This window comes from Rhipicephalus microplus, chromosome X, assembly GCF_043290135.1.
Source record: "Rhipicephalus microplus isolate Deutch F79 chromosome X, USDA_Rmic, whole genome shotgun sequence".
Lineage (NCBI taxonomy): Eukaryota > Metazoa > Arthropoda > Arachnida > Ixodida > Ixodidae > Rhipicephalus > Rhipicephalus microplus.
Genome location: NC_134710.1, coordinates 351,599,462 through 351,614,159, shown reverse-complemented (window position 1 = coordinate 351,614,159; position 14,698 = coordinate 351,599,462). Strand labels below are relative to the sequence as shown.

General features: G+C 44.6%; 1 long non-coding RNA gene across 1 annotated transcript in view; it reads left to right on the top strand.

The window, feature by feature from the left end:
- LOC142777283 (uncharacterized) overlaps positions 1–14,698 on the top strand; it is an 87,704-nt gene that overhangs the window by 57,141 nt on the left and 15,865 nt on the right. The gene's annotated exons all lie outside the window — the stretch shown is intronic.

Sequence of the window (14,698 nt, the reverse complement as noted above, 5' to 3'; positions counted from 1 at the left end):
AGCGAGCTGTGTGATTTCATCAATATTCACGAGTGTTCCCTGACTATACAAACACGTGCGTCTTATTTGGTGCGGTGCACGTTTGTATGTAGCAAAAAATGTCATTTCGTCAGCGTGTGTCTGCATACACTTGCATGCCCTGCAGTACGTGTACATAATTAATGCAGTAACGACTGAAATGCATAGCCTTGCATGGGACATATATTCCATGCCCCCTCAGAGAAATGTTGTTTGTTATGAGCCTACTGTTTATCATTACATTTTTTTTTTTTTTCGTTAAAGTTTCATCTCCATGTAAAGCAGCTGTATACAGGCACGAGCTTCAGCAGCTTCCTCGTTGTTCCATTTTAAATAAAAACACCAAGCCTACCCGAATCAATGATCTGTTTGCTATCATTACTGTTATGTGTTCTACGATGTACACAAGGACAGTAGTATACAACAAATAGGGAGGGAACTAAATGCCCCGCCTGCATGGCTGCGCCGTTTCACAAGATCAGGCGCTGCGCTGTGAAGCTTCCTACCGGCCTGCAGAAATTCAAGGGAGCGTACAATAGCATGGTTCAAGAGGACTTGTGGGGAATACTAGACACACTAGGTGTAAAAGATGGAGGCACTAATCGTTTAAAGGAAATCTATAAAACTAACAAGGTAGTTAAACAGTGGGAAAAACAGGTATCCAAGCCCACAGTGGTGAAACGTGGACTTAGGCAGGCGTGCCCACTGTCACCCTTCTTATTCATGATGTACCTACAAGGATTAGAGGCCAAATTAGAGGCAAGGGGACTTGGCTTCAACCTCTCTTTAGTCAAACAAGGAAAACTCATTGATCAGGCACTACCAGCATTAATCTACGCAGATGATATAGTGCTAATGGCCGACAACAAGGAAGATTTGCAGAGGTTGATGGACATCTGCGGTAATGAGGGAGAACGGTTAGATTTTAGATTCAGTTAGGAAAAATCAGTAGCCATAATTTTTAATGATAACAAAGGTAGTGAGCTTAGAATACAGGAAGTCACGCTAGAGATAACAGATAAATACAAATAACTGGGCGTATGGATAAGCAATGGGACCGAGTACCTGAGGGAACACGAAATATGCGTGACGACTAAAGATAACAGGAATGCAGCAGTGATGAAAAATAGGGCACTGTGGAATTACAATAGGTATAATGTTGTGAGAGGAATATGGAAAGGGGTAATGGTTCCTGGGCTGACGTTCGGCAACGCGGTCTTGTGCATGAGGTCAGAAGTTCAAGCAAGATTAGAAATTAGGCAACGTGAAATATGTAGGCTTGCTTTAGGAGCTCACGGGAACACACCAAACCAGGGAGTACAGGGTGATATGGGATGGACATCATTTGATGGGAAGCTAGCAGCAAGATAAAATTTGAGAAGCGATTGAGAGAAATGGGGGAGGAGCGTTGGGCTATGAAGGTTTTCAGCTACTTGTACATGAAGAATGTCAATACAAAATGGAGGAAGCGAACCAGGAAATTGACTGGTAAATACTTAGAAAACAGCAGGTGGCCAAACCAGAAAGAACTATTGGTTAAAAAGGAACTGCAGGAAACGGAGACTGACATGTGGAGAATTGGCATGATTAAGAAGTCCGCACTAGAGATCTATCGAACTTTTAAGCAGGAAATTGCCAAAGAAAGAATCTATGATAATACTCAGGGTAGTTCTCTACTGTTTGAGGCCAGGACGGAAGTATTGCGAACCAAGACATATCGGGCCAAATATGAACAGGTAGACACAACATGCAGTGCGTGCGAAGAGAAAGAAAAAACTGCCGAACACTTGACAATGCTCTGTAAAGGGCTTCACCTTATAGTTCAAGATGATGGCGCAGAGTTTTTCAAAGCACTGGTGTTTAGGGACAGGGAGGGCAAAATAGACTTTAAGCGGGTAGACTTAACTAGAAGGAGGTTATCTGATTGGTGGCTAAAGTCAAGGCACGATTGAAAATTAAACCCTTCACTTCAAAGTACCCGTCGAACTTTACTATTTAAAGGGGAAAAAAAAATCTAGTGACTGAAAAAAACTAAGCATTACGGCTAGGTGACGTTAGCCGCCGCCCGATCTAATGGGTACGGCCACATCCATCCATCTATCCAGCCAAGAATATGCTCTCTGGCTTGTTGCTCCAGGCCTAGTCAGGTAGATTTTCTGGCCTCACCGTTGAATTGTTTGCTCGGGTTGTGGCTTGCAAAAATTGCGGTTTTGGGCTTCGTATCATCTTGTTCCGTCATCATGTCCTCCAAGTGGAGGACATGTCGCAGTGTGAGGAGGAAGTACGACAAGGCGCTGATAGAATGAGCTATCAGTCTTACCAGGCAGGCGGTTGAGAGCGCACCGAGGCAGCTGACGCACACCAGCACTATCCGCTTCCTGTATAATACAGGCTAGGGAATTATAGAAACACAGAGCAGAAATCAACTCTTGTGCGTCTCTCATGCACTCACAAGGCGGAACCTGCTTCGAACACTGAGGACCGAGCTAAGCAACATCATGCGTGACGATAAATCATGGTCTCCTATTGCAATAATGATTAAGGCACGCATGCAACTTAAACCATTGTCACGCAAGATGAATTCACAACACCATCGAAGTGAACCCAAGGCACGTGCTGATTATTATGTACGGTACTAGCACTAAATTCATGCAGACGTTTAGTTGGCGCTGCAGTAGGCCTAGTTGAAGGAATGGCCACAGCTACTGCTGTGATGGAGAACGGGCTCATTAACATCTTCATGTAGATTAAAACGGCTTACCCCGAATTGGCTGGGAGTGTCACGCTATCCCTAGCAGTGGCACATGCAGTTGAATATTTAACGATTACAGAAATGGCATACCGATTTCCAAAGCACCTATCAATACTTCCGTCAAGGCGTAGCACCAAACACTTTATCGCACATTTCGGGAAACATTCCTTTTTCTCCCAATCTGGTGGCTAGGCATGACTACGCCCAAGAATAAGCATGTTATTATGTATGTCGGAGGTATTTTAATCTGATCCCTGAAAAATTATTTCCCTAAACCCATGGAAAAAAAAGAAAATGGAATTCGCACCTGTCATCACATTGCACCCATCACAGGAATGGGATCAGATTTGCCTGGCGCTCAATACTCCCTTACGCTTAATCAGAGCTCGGTCTGGCACCAGCTCCAGACAAAACCATTTATAATCTCCTGTCTGGCACATCTGTTTTACTCTGCTCTCTCTCAACCAGAGTGCACCATGTACCTGTGGTTCACCCCTGGTGGATCTTTTTCACTGTTTGTGAATTGCACACAAAGCCCTTACTGGTAGATCCTATTCCCAATTCTTCACTGTTCTCATGGGAGGCCACTCTTTGGGCAGCTTACATCACAACATGTGCGTGTCATGATGTCAGTGCCGTCTTTTTCAGAGTCGGCGCCGTCTTTTCTTTCTCTTTTGCTCCTTCCCTGTCCTGTGTTTCTGGTGTTGCGCTGCAAACAAGTGAAGATGTTAAAGAACACCAGATGTTCAAAATTTGCTTCTCATTAATATATCGTGGTTTTGGGAATTAAAACCCCAGATATATTGAAAGAAGATGCATGAAAAGGGAAGGATGATATTGGAAACTGGCAAAAAAGGGATGACAGACTTCTTAAGCTATGCTGCCATTGAGATTTTCAGCTGTTCACGCAATTCTCACACGTGGCTTTGATGCAGCTATGCACATATCACACAAGCATGCTGACTGTACAGTTAGTATAACTGCAACCTTCATGTACCCAGCCTTCATGTACCCTCTATGACATTTCAGAACATCTGAGTCAGTGTTAGCATCAAGTTATGTTCTTCATGCTGGGGAACCAGTGTGATGAGTTACCATTTCTACAGAATGAAGCCTTGTCTACCTGGAACAAGCTGCAAGATATATAACTCAACGGCCCTTTTCAGGGCCAGTCAATCTCTGTCCGGCTTGGATGCACCAACTGATTCCCTTTATCATCAACCCTCAATAAAACTAGCAAATGTTTGTACATGTGCAAGCAGTGTCATTCAATATCTTAGGAAATGCTTGTGAAGCAATTTCAAGGAGAATCGTTTTTCTGATCTCATAGTGAGGCATTAGGAACACCTTAGTCACACCAAATGCCATTATTCAATGAGAGGAACAAGAGAAATATTTCACTGGGAACTATGAAGTAAACAAAAAAACAAATGTTTTCAAATACTGCGAGATCATTTCATAAAAAAGCTCAGAAGTTGCTATGTGTGGCCACATTTAATCTGTGCAAGCATCGTGTGGTTACAAAATTCTGTACCAAACATAGGTTCAGCTTTCTGGAATAGACCGCGCTGCACAAGCTAGCTCAGTGCATGCACTTCTGTACCCTGCCAGAGAATATTTTTACCACCAGTATGTTGTAACGTGAAGTGAAATGGTGATTGCATACTAGGGCGCATCCTGCAGGACCCCAATAAAGTTGTTTCACTTGATCTGTTGGTGTGCTGTAAGCAGAACATTTCCAAGAAAAATCGTATAGTTTGGAGGAGGACTTAAGCAAGGAAAGGTGTAGATAAAACACTGGATTCACTGGCATTATCCTCACCAAGTATAACATTGTTTTTCTGGTGAAGCTTTGTGTCTGAACAGCGAGCAGGATAAGCTGGTAAAAACATGCAAAATGGGAAGTCTAGCACAGCGATCTGTGCAGTACTGCTCATTTCATGGAGCATTAATTTCACAGGCTTTGCTCATTGTTAGCGTTAAGCCTATATATTATGTCCACTGCAGGGTGGAAGCCCAATCAATGTTCCCTGTCCTGTATGAGCCAATTTCATATTATGGCTGATAATTTCTCGATCTCATTGGAACTAATCACCTGCCACCCTCTGCTACATTTCATGTGTCCTAATATAAATTTAATTGACATTACTGACCTGTCATCCATCTTTTTTTCTCATTCCCAACTAATGCATTCATTTTTGATAAACTCTGCTTTCTTCCCATGTCTTAATATTATGCTAGCCTTCTTTCATTTTTCTGAAACATTATCTTTGCTCAGAAGCTAGAAGTTATCAAAAAAAACATAACGACATTCTACCTCCTGAGCATATGGCATCATCAATACAAAAATGTAATAAAAGTGAGAAAACATCCTATCTATATAAGAGGCCCTAAAATACTGCAGGAGGCAACAAATAAACTGGTTTTTGTATAAAGGCAGTGACAAAAACTTTGACTACTGTCACTTATTCTGATTCTTCGGACATCTTATTTAGTACATCATAACACATAATTACACATTTACACAATTTACACAGAGGAATTGCCACCACGTGCATTGAGACCACCCTTCAGAAGTCATGTGAACACAAGGATGAGGTAAGCCTTAAAAACCAGATTAAAAGACTAAAGGATGCTGGATATCCCAACAGCACCATCACACCCGTGTGCTAAACCCTCCTGCAGAAAGTCAAGTTAAACAAAACAGGACCAAAATAAAAACAGAATGACCAAAGATCTTTGCATGCTTTACCGTACGTACATAAGGTGTTTCACAACATAAAGAAAATGGGGAGCCGATATGATTTTATCTTGTTATTTGCCATCCCTTGCAAGTTTTCAAAAGTGTGTGTACTAAAAAGCAACAGGAATAGCCATTATTTCACCATTCGTCATGAGAATAGGTATACTGAATGCCAATATAATGTTGTGTATGAGATACTACTGACACGTGGAAACGTAAACATAAGACAAACTGGGCAATGCCCCAATGTGTGAGCAAGACAGCATGCTTAAAATGTTAAGAATGGCTATGGTAGTCGCATGGCCATACACTGTAAAGAATGTAAGTGCAGTTCTATATTTCATAAAACACTGTTTTTGAAAAAAGCAAGAACAAGAAATGAAAGAGAGACTGTGAAAGCATTTTCTTGTCAGGAAGGCCATGGATCAGTGCATCAGTATACCTTCACTCATCCATTCGGAGAGAGAGTATTCTTTTCTCAGTTAAGATTATATTATCATGGTCTCACATGTGTCGTTGTGCATGAGCACTGTTCTTGTACTCTGTAAAAAAGTGGGCGTAGTACCTTCAATAAAATTTAGTTGGCAGTCAGCGCTCTTTCCTGTCCTTTTTGTCTCTTCCTGAACTTCTCTCACTGTTACTAGAACACAACCATGATGAACCAACTTGCCCAGATTAAGCTATTGTTGACGAAAAGTCAGAGCATGAAAATACTTCAGGGGCTCAGAACCTTCTCACTACCCGTCTAGTTACGGCCCTGGTCTATGTGTTCCGAGAGTGAAGCACTAGTGGAGCTATCTAACTACCTAACGGGGAGGAGGGTTTGTGTATACTCGAGCTTGTTTCATGACATGGTGAGAGGTGGCAGATTGTTGAAATAATATGCTGTGTGGGAGGTCAAGATTTTGATTGAGAACGCTGAGTATGAGCCAGTGACATTAGGCGTTCAAGACTTTTTGCGATATTCACTCTAGCATAGGACCTTGGTTGGTGGTTGACGTGTGCATTTGATCACATTGTAGTCTTCCATCATAATTTTTTTGCCACTTGGCGTCGACGCTCTTGAGTTATACCAAAGTAATCAAGCATCCAGGTACAAGTATCTTCTGTCAGTGTTTCAATGAAGAGCTCAATATGAGTAATAGCTTCCATCGATACTTCTGGCATTGGTGTATGCACATTTCTTTTGAAGTTCTCTTGTAAAAAAGGCATTAAAGGTATGTTTCTGTGACTTTTTAGTGTTGGCCAGAACTGCTGGTGTGTCCGAACGGCTCTTCGATTGGTTGTGGTGTTGTCTTGTTCAGGGCCACAGAGCTTTCAGTCTGTTTTTATATTTGCCTTCACAGGAATGCTCTTTGCATGCTTCTTCAGTACTTTGTATTATTCCTAAAGCATTGACTTCCAGATTTTGATTGTGGTGCTTTAATCTAGTGTTCAACTTCACGCTAGCTTCATTTGCACGCAAAGCAAGAACTCAGGAGTATGGTAACTTTTGCTATGGGTTTTCCCTTCTTCAGTCTACTGTATTTTTGCCTGTGTTGTCTAAGCGCTGACAGCCTCGTGCGACAGCTCTTTTTTTTGTGCACTTATTGTGTGCCAATGACTTATTTGCCTTCTCAGCTAAAGACTTTTTGTATTATAAGAGAAAGCTCTGTCTGTATTGCTTTTGTCATTTGCTGATGGTGTATCTTCAGTATCTTTTCTCAGTGTACACTATACTTGAATGGAAGAGCAGCATGACTACCTTCAGCTGTTAGCAGGCTTTTAGCTGCTGTAATACTGATTGATGCTCCTTTCTCAGGCGTTCTATTTTGGATGGTTGGCATGTCATTGCTTCTTTTAAACTTTAAAACTGCAGGTGCACCTTTTTCTGGTTACACCTGGTATATTTTTCCAGTGGTTATATATATATATATATATATATATATATATATATATATATATATATATATATATATATATATATATATATATATATATATATATATATATATATATATATATATATATATATATATATATATATATATATATATATATATATATATATATTGCTAACTTGAGAAACAAGGCCTCTTTACGTTAGGTGCACATCAGGTGGGAAGAGTACTTCTATTACTTGCCAAGATTGTGGCCCCTTATGGTGGGAATCATAATGCACTGTTGATGTGTCAAATTCACATAGCATAATTCCAAGGCACTCGATCAATATCCAAGGAAGAAAATTATGTTCTTTTGCGTGAGTTTCAACAACTCATAGTAATTTGTATGTAAATGAATACTTAATCATTCTTGGCTGTCATGTTTTATGGAAGCAGATGTGCTTCGTTAATAACAAAAAAAAACACGCACGCTCACCCCACTGCAGTGGCGTGAGCGTGCGTGTTTTTTTTTTTTTGTTATTAACGATTTGCCCTATGCATTCACGTTTCTTCTTTTTTTGTGTGTCGTACTTCTCGTATCGCGCAGCCTACCGTTTTGGGCACACGTAAAAAAAGTACATAAAAAAGATGCGTTCCACGCCGAAATTCGCGTTCGCAACGAGCTGGGCACCGACAGGGTGCCCTACGACGCCCACACACTCCGCAACACCTTACCAACCGTTCGCTGCGATGTTGTTGGGAATTCGTGTGGTCGTTGCATGAATATAGCGCGTGCGTGCGTGCGCACGCGCGTCTGTGTGTTAGATCACGGCAACTGCATATGTTGTATGATTCAGTCACCATAACGCAACTGACGACCCCCGCTCTTCCCACACGTCAAGCAGCAGCAAGTGCCGTTAACCGTACTGTGCTGTGAACGCAAAACAGATTCGAATAGGTCGCGTAGATAGCTAGCCCGACACATGATACGATAAGATTTGCGTCAGATATTCGACATCTACATGCACGCGTAAGACAGCGGTATCCGCAGCAGCTTCGTCATACGTACGGATAGCACCGCATCGGACGTCACGTCTGACAGAGAAACTTGATCGGTAATTTTTTCTCACTTAAAAAGTCTACCTTGCACAACTTCAACCAACGATTATGCATTTCGACGAGCTGTGCATGGTTTAATGATTGATTGATTGATATGTGGGGTTTAACGTCCCAAAACCACCATATGATTATGAGAGACGCCGTAGTGGAGGGCTCAGGAAATTTCGACCACCTGGGGTTCTTTAACGTGCACCCAAATCTGAGCACACGGGCCTACAACATTTCCGCCTCCATCGGAAATGCAGCCGCCGCAGCCGGGATTCGAACCCGTGACCTGCGGGTCAGCAGCCGAGTACCTTAGCCACTAGACCGCCGCGGCGGGGCATTCTTGCACAAAAGAAAGACGGCTTCCAAGAGTACGTGGTTGCCTACGCAAGCCGAACTCTTAGCAAGGCCGAAAGCAACTATTCTGTCACTGAAAAGGAATGCCTTGCCATTATTTGGGCGATAGAAAAATTTCGACCTTACGTGTACGGGCGCCCTTTTGACGTCGTGACTGACCACCACGCCCTCTGCTGGTTGTCGTCATTGAAGGATCCGAGCGGTCGCCTCGCCCGATGGGCATTACGCCTCCAAGAATATAATATTCGCGTGGTCTATCGCTCCGGCCGGAAACATTCGGACGCAGACGCCCTATCCCGTTCGCCTCTACCCCCTGACCCGGACTGCTGCGAAAGTCTAACCTGTGATGCCACTGCCGTCACCATCGCCGACATGCCATCTGAGCAACGCAAGGACCCTTGGGTTGCTTCGATTCTAGACATCCTGGCTGGGCGGACGGCTTCCCCCCCTTCTCGCACGTTGCGTCGGCAAGTGGAGCACTTCGCCACTCGCGACGACGTGCTGTACCGACGCAACTACGCACCCGGTGGACGTCAGTGGCTACTCGTGATTCCACGTCATCTGCGATCCGAAATTTGTTCCACGTTTCATGACGACCCCCAATGTGGCCACGCAGGTTTCCTGAAGACTTATTCTCGCATACGTCTCCGATATTACTGGCGTGGCATGTACCGTTTTATACGACAATACGTTCGGGCCTGCTCGACGTGCCAGAGACGAAAAACTCCCCCTTGTCACGCCAGCGGTACCTTGCTACCCTTACCATGCCCATCCCGACCATTCGACCGCGTCGGCATCGATATCTATGGTCCCCTTCCCAACACTGCTGACGGTAACCGCTGGATCATAGTTGCCGTCGACCATCTCACGCGGTATGCCGAAACTTCATCCCTTCCCTCGTCTACAGCAAAAGACGTTGCGACTTTCGTTCTTCACAACATCGTGTTACGTCATGGAGCACCTCGGGAGTTACTGAGCGATCGTGGTCGCGTATTCTTGTCAGACGTCATCACAGCATTGCTGCGTGAGTGCCACGTCGTTCACCGCACTACAAGCGCCTATCATCCCCAGACCAATGGAATGACAGAGCGCTTCAACCGCACCCTTGGCGACATGCTGTCTATGTATATCTCGTCAGACCACTCCAATTGGGACCGAGTGCTCCCGTTTATCACGTTCGCTTATAATACCGCCATTCAAAGCACTACTGGGTTCTCTCCTTTTTTCCTCCTTTACGGACGCGAACCTTCTTGCACTATGGACACCATTCTTTCGTACAAACCTGACTCCTCAGAGTCCACGACTTTGTCTCAAGCCGCTACATACGCTGAGGAATGCCGCCAACTGGCAAGATCATTCACAACCCAAGACCAAGGACGCCAAAAGCACCACCATGACGCATCAAATAACACTACTTCCTACGATCCAGGTTCACTCGTCTGGCTGCATGTTCCTTCTGCTACACCTGGCCTTTCTACCAAGTTGGTCCCCAAGTATCACGGCCCATATCGTGTGCTACAAAAAACGTCACCGGTGAATTACCTCATCGAGCCACTGGAACCATCTTCTGACCAACGTCGTCGTGGCCAGGAAATTGTCCACGTCTCGAGACTTAAGCCCTGCTACGACCCTCCCGTGTTTACTTGTCCATAGGTCGCCAGGATGGCTCCTTATTTCGCGGGGAGTAATTGTAATGAATTAATGAATCTGAGTAACGGACGCTCTGCTGGCAACGAAAAAGACGATGATGATCGGTGGCTGCAGTAGTAGCTCGCGCACGCCGCTCGCCATTAGCCAGACCTGCCTGATAAAGGACATTTTGCCAAGCTACGTCTGAACCCTTCTCGACGTACAACACCTCTATTTTAAGAGATATATATATATATATATATATATATATATATATATATATATATATATATATATATATATATTGCTAACTTGAGAAACAAGGCCTCTTTACGTTAGGTGCACATCAGGTGGGAAGAGTACTTCTATTACTTGCCAAGATTGTGGCCCCTTATGGTGGGGATCATAATGCACTGTTGATGTGTCAAATTCACATAGCATAATTCCAAGGCACTCGATCAATATCCAAGGAAGAAAATTATGTTCTTTTGCGTGAGTTTCAGCAACTCATAGTAATTTGTATGTAAACGAATACTTCATCATTCTTGGCTGTCATGTTTTATGGAAGCACATGTGCTTCGTTAATAACAAAAAAACACGCACGCTCACGCCACTGCAGTGGCGTGAGCGTGCGTGTTTTTTTTTGTTATTAACGATTTGCCCTATGCATTCACGTTTCTTCTTTTTTTTGTGTGTCGTGCTGCTCGTATCGCGCAGCCTACCGTTTTGAGCATACGTAAAAAAAGTACATAAAAAAGAAGCGTTCCACGCCGAAATTCGCGTTCGCAACAAGCTGGGCACCGACAGGGTGCCCTACGACGCCCACACACTCCGCAACACCTTACCAACCGTTAGCTGCGATGTTGTTGGGAATTCGTGTGGTCGTTGCATGAATATAGCGCGTGCGTGCGTGCGCACGCGCGTCTGTGTGTTTATATCACGGCAGCTGCTTATGTTGTATGATTCAGTCACCATAACGCAACTGACGACCCCCGCTCTTCCCACACGTCAAGCAGCAGCAAGTGCCGTTAACCGTACTGTGCTGTGAACGCAAAACAGATTCGAATAGGTCGCGTAGATAGCTAGCCCGACACATGATACGATAAGATTTGCGTCAGATATTCGACGTCTACATGCACGCGTAAGACAGCGGTATACGCAGCAGCTTCGCCATACGTACGGATAGCACCGCATCGGACGTCACGTCTGACAGAGAAACTTGATCGGTAATTTTTTCTCACTTAAAAAGTCTACCTTGCACAACTTCAACCAACGATTATGCATTTCAACGAGCTGTGCATGGTTTAATGCTTTATTGATTGATATGTGGGGTTTAACGTCCCAAAACCACCATATGATTATGAGAGACGCCGTAGTGGAGGGCTCCGGAAATTTCGACCACCTGGGGTTCTTTAACGTGCACCCAAATCTGAGCACACGGGCCTACAACATTTCCGCCTCCATCTGAAATGCAGCCGCCGCAGCCGGGATTCGAACCCGCGACCTGCGGGTCAGCAGCCGAGTACCTTAGCCACTAGACCACCGCGGCGGGGCATGGTTTAATGACGAAAAGATAGTTCTAATATTGTGCCCGGCACATATATTACTCTCTCTCTAACTTGAAAAATCGGCGCGTGAATTGGGGCCAGAACAGCGCCAAAAAGCAGCACACGCAGAAATTGGCTCATATTCTAATATTATGACATCGTGATGTTGACTTTTCAACTGACGCCGGCAATAACGTTCAAACGGCGGGCCAATAATGCCGGTCTTATTGGATGGCTCCGCCCATATTGGCTGCTACTTGTACAACCTGGCCTGATGTGTCCGTTCTAATAGGCCGGCACAGCCTATATGGTTGGAAAGTTCTGAAAGCTGGCCCAATATAACCAATCTAATAGACTGGTACAGCCATCATTGGCGGAATGTTGTTAATGCTGGTCCAACATAGCCGTTCTATTCGGCTGGCAGAACCAAACTTGGGGGTACGTTGTCAACACTGGTCCAACGTCGCCGTTCTATTTGGCTGGCATAGCCAATCTTGGCGGTACGTTGTGAAAACTGGGCCGTTCATGGGCCAGGCAAAGTCGATCTATCCCCAATATTGGGCCAACCTTCTGTGCTGCCTGGGATGATTGCTTCATCAACAATTATTGATGCCATATGCTGCCTGCCGCTCAGAAGTGACGCTTCGTAAACCAGTCTTGTTCGCATTGCAGAGCTCACTCCTGATGAGTTTGGGCTGGGGCCAATGTATTTTTGGAGGGTGCATTTTGCTGGTAAGTTTAGGAGCCCTGACGTTCGAGCATGGTCGTATCCCTTCGGCGAGAGAAATCTCCATATCAAACATTCTCGAATTACTTCTTCAGGATACGTCAGATGCTGCTTCCCGTATCGTTCAACTTGGTGAATCAGGAACACCGCGCCTTTTTGTGTCTATTCTGCGATTCCGCTTTGATTTTTCTCGCCGAAGCAAGATGTTTGCTCTAGCGATAGAATGCACTGCGCTGCTCTTCCTTGACGAGTTTTTTTAGTAACTTCTGACCCTTGGAACGGTGCTATGACACTTGAAAGCGAAGCCTCGAAATAGTGGAGAGGTACCGGCTTGCACGTTGGTGGTAGTTGTTCGTGGTTTGCGTGCTCATGCTTTTGGTGTCTTCATGACATTCGACAGACACGTTTTCTTCCACAGGCAGCAATTCAAGCAGCTGGGCCTTCCGCTTGATTTGTTCTGGAGGAGGTACAGCAGCACGAGGAGCAGGTCCCTTGCGAGGCCTTTTTGCGGGAGGCAAAAGTGCCAGGCAAAAGTTTCTTTATGCGGCACACGGAAGCGTAGTCCGTCGGAAAGAAGTGCTGGCTACACACGACCGTTGACGGCGACCTATCGTTGATAGTTAAATCCTTCCTAGCAATGTTCCTTTGCCATTTGGCGCACAACTCTTCGTCACTTGGAACTTTGTGAAATGAAGCACCTGGGCTTTTCTCAGGGCACGAACGGCACAAGGGCACGCAGAAGTACACCATTTCGATGCCGGCCAGCCCACGTGTACCAGTTTAACCTATGCACCCTGAAAATATTATAACAACGCAATCAGAAACCGATTGAGAAAATTATGCAACTGAAGTGCACAACAAGTATACTTACTTGGTGAAATATAGCAGCGAATGTATTCTTTGGTATCGGTGATATTCCCCGGCAGATCCAAAACACGTGCGGCTAGCGTGGTCGGTTCACTCGGCCAGAGGCGAGGCGTCGACTGAGAAAGAGAAGGGGTTGAGAGAGTGGGATGGATGGATGGATGTGGCTCTACCCTTTAGATCGGGTGGCGGCTGACACCACCTAGCTGTAATACTTTGTTAACTAACCACTAGATTTATCTTTTTTGTTTAAATAGTGAAGTTGAGGACTGGTATTTTGAAGTGAATGATTTAATTTTCACTCATGGCAATGACTTTAGCCACCAATCAGACAACCTTCTTCTAGTTAATTCTACCTGCTTAAAGTCTATTTTGCGATCCCTGACCCTAAACCCCAGGGCTTTGAAAAACTCTGCGCCATCATCCTGAACTATAGGGTGAAGCCCTTTACAGAACATTATCAAGTGTTCGGCAGTTTCCTCCTCCTCTCCACATGTACTGCATACCGTGTCTACCCCTTCGTATTTGGCCCGATATGTCTTGGTTTGCAATACTCCAGTCCTGGCCTCAAACAGTAGAGAACTACGTCCGGTATTATCATAGATTCTTTCTTTGGCAATTTCCTGCTTAAAGGTTCGATAGATCTCTAGTGCGGACTTCTCAATCATGCCAACTCTCCACATGTCAGTCTCCGTTTCCTTCACTTTCTTCTTAACCAATAGTTCTTTTTGGTTTGGCCACCTGCTGTTTTCTAAGTATTCACCAGTTAGTTTCCCAGTTCGCTTCCTTCATTTTGTATCGACATTCTTCATGTACAAGTAGCCGAAAACCTTACTAGCCCAACGCTCCTCCCCCATTTCTCTCAATTGCTTCTTAAGTTTTATCTTGCTGCTAGCTTTCCTGCCCTCAAATGATGTCCATTCTGTATCATCTTGTACTCCCTGATTTGGTGTATTCTCATGAGCTCCCAAAGCAAGCCTACCTATTCCACGTTGCTTAATTTCTAATCTTGCTTGAACTTCTGATCTCATGCACAAGACCGCATTGCCGAACGCTAGACCAGGAACCATGACCCTTTTCCATATTCCTCTCACA